This window comes from Asparagus officinalis, chromosome 7 (genome assembly GCF_001876935.1).
Source record: "Asparagus officinalis chromosome 7, Aspof.V1, whole genome shotgun sequence".
NCBI lineage: Eukaryota > Viridiplantae > Streptophyta > Magnoliopsida > Asparagales > Asparagaceae > Asparagus > Asparagus officinalis.
The window spans coordinates 41,558,235-41,565,179 of NC_033800.1; the positions used below are offsets into that span (position 1 = coordinate 41,558,235).

The 6,945-nt window shown below is 42.0% G+C and overlaps 1 long non-coding RNA gene across 1 annotated transcript; it reads left to right on the top strand.

Moving 5' to 3' along the window:
• LOC109849749 lies at positions 4,180 to 6,609 on the top strand. Its single transcript, XR_002249228.1, has 5 exons — positions 4,180 to 4,411; positions 4,500 to 4,595; positions 5,341 to 5,423; positions 5,915 to 6,003; positions 6,107 to 6,609. It is a non-coding gene; the product is annotated as an uncharacterized LOC109849749 (long non-coding RNA).

Sequence of the window (6,945 nt, forward strand, 5' to 3'; positions counted from 1 at the left end):
CGGGATGGACCTAGGCTGGATACCGTTTTGTCAAAAGCGACTGCAGAGTTAGCATCTGACACTTCATCATCCGAGGATAATCCTTGATTCATCCTCTGATAGTCCCTTTGTCTAACGGTTCCCGACCGTAACCGAGTTATACGTTGGGATATGTCCGAAAGATGACGAGGATTGAAGTTTCGCATTGACTTCCCCTTATCAACCATATTAACTGTGACTTCTGGAAGTTCGTCATCTTGCGCAGTTGGACTTTTTCTAGAAACGCATTGGCTTGGTCCTGGGCATTCTGAGGAAGATTCTTTCAAATACCGAGACCCTCTGTGGAGTGGTCTTGGGGCAGCTACACGTTGATAATACTATCCTGATAATTTTAGTACACGGACAATAAGAGTCCGTTTCTCGGGTACCTTTCGTTCGAGATTTGTTCATACCCCCAGCCCGATAGTACAACTCATCGGCATGATTGTCGGATCAACGTATCGTGTGCTGGCACGACTCCTCAGGTATAACATCGTCGTCTGACGAACATGTTTCCTTCTGAGGATTCATCGTCTTGTCAGTGCTCTCAAGAGTCGCACGCTTTGAGTCATGCTTTCGTGAGCGTGAGACCTTAATGGGCTCCTGGATAATGACTCGCAGTTCGAGACAGTCAGTTATAGGATCTTTCTTGGATAATGACTCACAGTCCGAGACGGTCAGTTATAGGATCTTTCCCATTATAGGAAGGCTCTGATTTATTGGAAGGGCGAGTGCAACCCCCAACTCGATGAGTTGCTCGGGGTTCATTCATCATGCCCAAGCGTTATTTGACTAGAGCTTTGCCTTGATCCTCGTGCAAAAGACCCAGGCGTTCCGCTATCACTTTCCTACCTCTAGATATGTCCATATTGTCACGGAGATTCATCGGAGGTGCGGGATTAAAAGAAGCGAGATCTGAACTTGACGAAAGCTGGGAACCAGCTTTGGATCTGGAATCGACCGAGAGACACGACTAATGTCTTTTATCGGGTAGGGGCGCTGACTTAGCCTTCGGCACCCAAACCTGCTTAGATCTTGGTGATTTCTTGATCACCTCTTCCCGCTACAATTCTCGTGCCTCTCGCATAAGGATCTGGGTGTGCGCAATAAGTGCACGGCGGTTCTGGACGCGCTCCTCGAGGGTAGAACGGGTTCGTTTGACCTGAACCCATTTGTTAATTAGAGGTTGGGAGGAGGGTCTCGATGCTTGTTGTGGCGATAGCTTAGTCACTTGGCGCTTTCTGAACTCCCAATCCGCTTGGTATCGGAGTCCATCCACCTAATCCAAAGCCATGACGAATTGGCGCACGAGGCGTTGGCGTTTCCTTTGACGTGCTCTCTTTGATAGAGTTGGTGCACCTTCAACAGTCGGCTCCTTGATCACGAAGGAGTTCAGATCTGCAAATTTGGCTTCGTTGAACGCCGGTGGATCGTTGTGAGGTGCAACAACAATAGTGGCGGAGAGATCCATGACGAATTGGCGCACGAGGCGTTGGCGTTTCCTTTGACGTGCTCTCTTTGATAGAGTTGGTGCACCTTCAACAGTCGGCTCCTTGATCACGAAGGAGTTCAGATCTGCAAATTTGGCTTCGTTGAACGCCGGTGGATCGTTGTGAGGTGCAACAACAATAGTGGCGGAGAGATCGCGTCACGACAGCCTCAGCAGCGAGGCTGTTGGCTCCCACTTTGGTCACCAGCTTGTTTGCGGAGAAAATTGTTTGATTCATTGCGGGATTCATTACAAACTTCAGACATTTACAACGAAAACAAAAATTAGTCTTTTTATAAGACCTTTACATAATGAAAAAAAATACAATTCTCTTCAAACAGCGCAGAGATCGTTTATCGGTCTTCTGCTTGCGTGGGATCTTGGCCTGTGACGGGGATGTTGATATCCGTGGACCACCGTCGATCAGATCTGATTGCTAAGGAATCAAGAAGCCGTAGCGCTTATCTCGGCAACAGCGAGATAATTGCTCTTCTTAAGATCACCACAACGGGGTAATCTTAAGGGACGAACACGAGAATTGCAGATCTGACGAGTTCTTCTTCTTTATACCGACGAACTTGATCAGATCTCTACTCCTCCTCCTATCTGAAGTTCATGCACTTTTGATCTTCAATCCGGCAGGGCTTCGCCAACACTCGAGAATTCCAGATCTAATTGCAGATCTGACGAGTTCTTCTTCTTTATACCGACGAACTTGATCAGATCTCTACTCCTCCTCCTATCTGAAGTTCATGCACTTTTGATCTTCAATCCGGCAGGGCTTCGCCAACGCTCGAGAATTCTAGATATGAAAAAAAGAGGCTCCAGGGGCTGTATTTATAGGATTCAAGGAGATCCGGGCGGTTAAAACAGCGTAACAACCCATTTTTTGGCTTGGAGACACCTCTGGGTGTCTCGTTTGTGCTGAGACACCTCGGGGTGTCTCAACTCAGGCTGAGACGTTCCGTTTTGTACATATGTCCGTTTTCATCGTAACTTCTTCATCCGAACTCGGATTTAAGCGATTCAAAGTGCGTTGGAAAGCCGACGAGGAGATCTACAAGATCCCATGATTGAATCATCTATGGAGTGGACGAGATACGAAGGGCGTTTCGCCTTTTGTAAGCGACACGAGGCTCCCGATCAGTTCGTGTCTCCGTCATTCTAAAATTCCGTTACTCCACATAGTTCATCGATCCACTTTAGGCGTTCGTCAATGTCAATCAAGCTTCTGTGAATTAGATAGTGACGTTCATTATCTTTTCTTAGCGCTGAGCTATTCGTGGAGACCTATAGGTAATTTTCGATGCCTACATGCTTGTATTTATACGGCCTTGGGTGCGGTTATTTGGATGAGAATGAAGGATTTGGCCACATCTTCAGTTAACAATGGCCGAACCATATTTGGATATGATACGAAGTCAGTTGAGATGCTCCAGAATGAACAAACCCTAAAAAATATCAACAAACCCGTCAAAAATGCATTTCGAGAACTAACTGTGTGGGACGGACCCTGGTGACCCGCAGTTGCGCGGGACAATTCGGGACTTAGCCATCTTTGGCTTTCCAGATTTGTGTTTCTCGTCATTTGGCATATATTTTCCTTTGTACGCTTTGGGGACTTGCTTTAGGTGCTCGTTAGCTTCTTTACGGCTTTGGATAATCCTCTCTGATTTGGATAATGACGTTCATCGTCTTCTTTCCGTCTCAAGCTATATTTTGGCACATATAGGTATTTTTAGACGCCTACAGATACCCCCTCCAAAGTGTTTTAACATCATTCTTTTATAGAGGAGGCTAGAATGCTTTGGATATGATAGGACCTATTTTAACATATTTTGTCGAGGAGATCGTGTAGAAGGGCCTGTGAATAGCTTCAATTCTTGACTTCTTCTGCTTTCAGTCTACTCAGTATTTTGTCAAATAGATAAAAATTTTCTGATACTGCATTTATCATCTAACCGTTGTTGAAATCTTAAACTGAAGTTGGTGTGTAAGTTTCTAAACTTAGCTCGTGTCATTGAGTTAACGTTGAACTAATCATCTTCGTCAGAAGTTTGTATCTGAATGTGATTGAACTCCCTGGAATCATCTTTTTTTACTTAGAAATTTTATCCCGTGCCTTATTTTAGCAAAGTTGTTAGCATGCTGACCAATGTTGACTTTCATTTGCGACGCGTTGATCGGTATTGACTTCCATTTGCAACGCGTTGATCGGCATTAACTTTTATTTATAACACGTTGACCGATGTTAACACAGTTTATACTCATACGTTTATTGGAGTCTACACAGTTTAAGCTCTTAAAAAGTTAGAGAGGGGAGGACTAGTTTATACTCATATACTCCTGGGAGTTTTGGGAATTGGTTTAACCTCATGTGCCCGTAGGAGGTTGTCGGGTTATCCTTAAGAATATTCTGAGTAATATTCTCCAGAAACTTCCTGTGAAGGATGAGAAACAGTTTAGACTCATATACCCATTGGAATATGAATATGTGCCTTGAATATGTCAAAAACGGGCAAAAGTGGGTGAAAATTACACACAAAAACACCCTAAGAACCTCACACGTGTGAGACAGTCTAAGCTGTCTCACACAAGTGTGAGACAGTCTAAGTTGTCTCGCATAAGTGCGAGACAGCCCAAGCTGTCTCTGTGAGGATAGGTTTTGGAGATTTATAAAAGCTGATTTTCTTCTTCTTCTTTTTCACTTTGTTTCAGAACTCCTCTTCCCCAAGGACTCTTCAAATTCGGAACTCCTCATCAACAAGGATTCTGAGCTTTCCTTTCTTCTCTTTAAATTGTTGGATTTTGGCTAATATTCCCCTTCCAGACTTAGGGTTTTGATTCTTACCTTGGTGTTAAAGCTTCTCATTGGTAACGAGCTTTGTTCTTCATGAACTCCAGGTAAGACCTACTGTCCTCACTTCAATTTCAATTAAATCTTTTTCTTTGGGTACTTGATTCATGGTAAAAACTCTTCCTCCTGACCTAGGGTTTCAGATTTGATTGTGTTCGAGCCGATTGTTGTGGATTCTTCTTGAACGAACCAGTGTTCCCTTCCCCATCAAGCTTGTTCTCTCTGATTCAGGTAAGCTTCATCTTCAATTTTGATTGAGCTCCATCTTGTGTATTTAATTGCGAAGGGGTGGTCGAAACCCTAGTTTCAAATTGGGGATTTTAAATGACATCCCAAAATTTTTAAATGTAACAAGGGATTGAGTCTCTTCTTGGGTTGGTTACTTTCGTAGCTTCTTCTTCATGAATTTCCCAAGTTCAATTTATCTCAGGTAGATCCTTGCCCTTCACATGATCATTTGATTTTGATTTGGGAATTGAATTCATAGATTTGTCTGTGGAAATGGCTGAGACTTTGAACTAGATGTTGACTGAGATACTCAGTTTGATGTTGAATACTTGTTAACTTGAACTTGTTTAAGGACAGCGGTTTGACTTTCACTCTTGGGTATGACTTGAGCTTGGTTGTGAGTCAGACTTTTATTTTAGGCTTGAATGTTATCTGTAGGCTGCATGCAAGATTTGATTCGTCCTTTTGTATTCTGAACTTTGTTCTTGATTTTAACGGGAGACGATGAAGCTTCAATTCTTGAATTTGTTGGCGTTTTAATCCTCCAACTTGGGCATGGCCAAACCCCTAACTTGATCATTATGTGAAAATTGAGCTTGTTGAGTCCTGAGCTTGGGGGCACTTTATAGGTTTAATTGGGTTTTTAACCCAAAAAATCCATTTTTATAGAATTTTGATTAAAATTCACAATTTCCCTTTTTGTTCTTCTTGCTCCTCTGTATATTTGAACTGTTGTCTTCCATTGCAGATTAGCTATGTTGACGAGGAGATCACGTATCCTAAAGAGGTCGGCTACTGAGTTACCTGAGAGGGAGGCTCTATCTTTCGCAGGTAAACTTTTATAAATTTCTGCTTGTGAATTTAATATTGGCATATCATGTTGCATATTGATTCTCCATTTTGTTCTCCTTGGTGAGGCAATTAGAAAGAGCTGACATTCTCATTCGTGAGGGTTGACGCTTCACAGATGTGTTTTGCTTGGTCAAAACGCATCTTAATCAAATTGGGATGATTTCCGGCTGTATTATACTCCGGAGGACGGGTATATTACCACATTATTCATGTGACAATGTACATCATGCTTCGCATGTATAATGTAGTTTAAATCATCTCGCCTAGTTAATAAGCATCTTTCCTTCTTGCTTAGAAATTCATATGAATATGTTATGTAGTATATCCCCACTTTGTTCTCCTTGGCGAAGCAATTGGGAAGAGCCGACATCCTCCTTCGTGAGGGTTGACGCTTCATAGATGTGTTTTGCTTTGTCAAAACGCATCTTAAGGCAATATGGGGTGATTTTATATTGTATCGCATTTTGTAGGACGAGGTATATCATTATGCTATTTTCACGACAATATACGTTATCTTACGTGTGCGTGATATGGTTGAAATCGTCTCGCTAATTACAAGGTAATGACTCTATCTCACAGACTCATGAGATGGGTTCAATGTTTTGTATTGCCTTAACACATTCTTGAAACTGCATTTAACAAACACAAGTTATTCATTTCAGTTGAATTCCCTTCGGATGTGTTCTTGCCTTTCGAGGTAGATGGTCATAGGGTGAGCATTATGCTAATATCGATGATCCAACGTTAATCCCGCCAACTCCTCAATTTGGTTCGGACATTCCTGAAAATTCTCTCGATTGGTGTGAGAGGGACATCATCGTACTTTGCCTTAGCTAATTACCGACGCACCGCTTACAGATAATGAGGGTTCTACCCGACCTCCCAGGAAGACAGATTATTTATTTGGAGATTCCATTGAAGATCAGATAGTCGTATCTCTGAAGGATGAGCAATGGTTACACAAAGACATGGTAGGCTGCTTATATCTTCCACCAATCCCTCGTCATCGCTAACTGATTAAGTTACAGAAGCAAGCAGTGACACGCGAAATGTCATGGAATTTGACAGAGGAGCACACTCATGCCACTGCGGATATTGTTAGCCTTTATGTTTTGATGATAATTTACAACCACCATTATCAGTACTAATTACTTGTAGAGTGATATTGTAGTTAGTACCATATATGGAGGATTGGATGAAATATGAGCTACAACGATGATATCTAAAGAAGGAGGAGGCATAGTGATGAAGCAATGTTAATTCAAGAACAACAAATACAATGAGAAGCTTCATCTACTCAAGCTATATCAATACTCAAAATATTGTAAATCTATATGAGGATATTAGCTAGTTTTTCTTTTCTCTCTAGTGCTAGAATATAGGCAAGTAGTTTTAGATTTTATTTGAAGCTATTGGGATATCACACACACGTTTTTCATACTTATATTTTTTGAGTGTTTTGACAAAATATTATTTTTCACAAATACAAGGACCTTTTTGC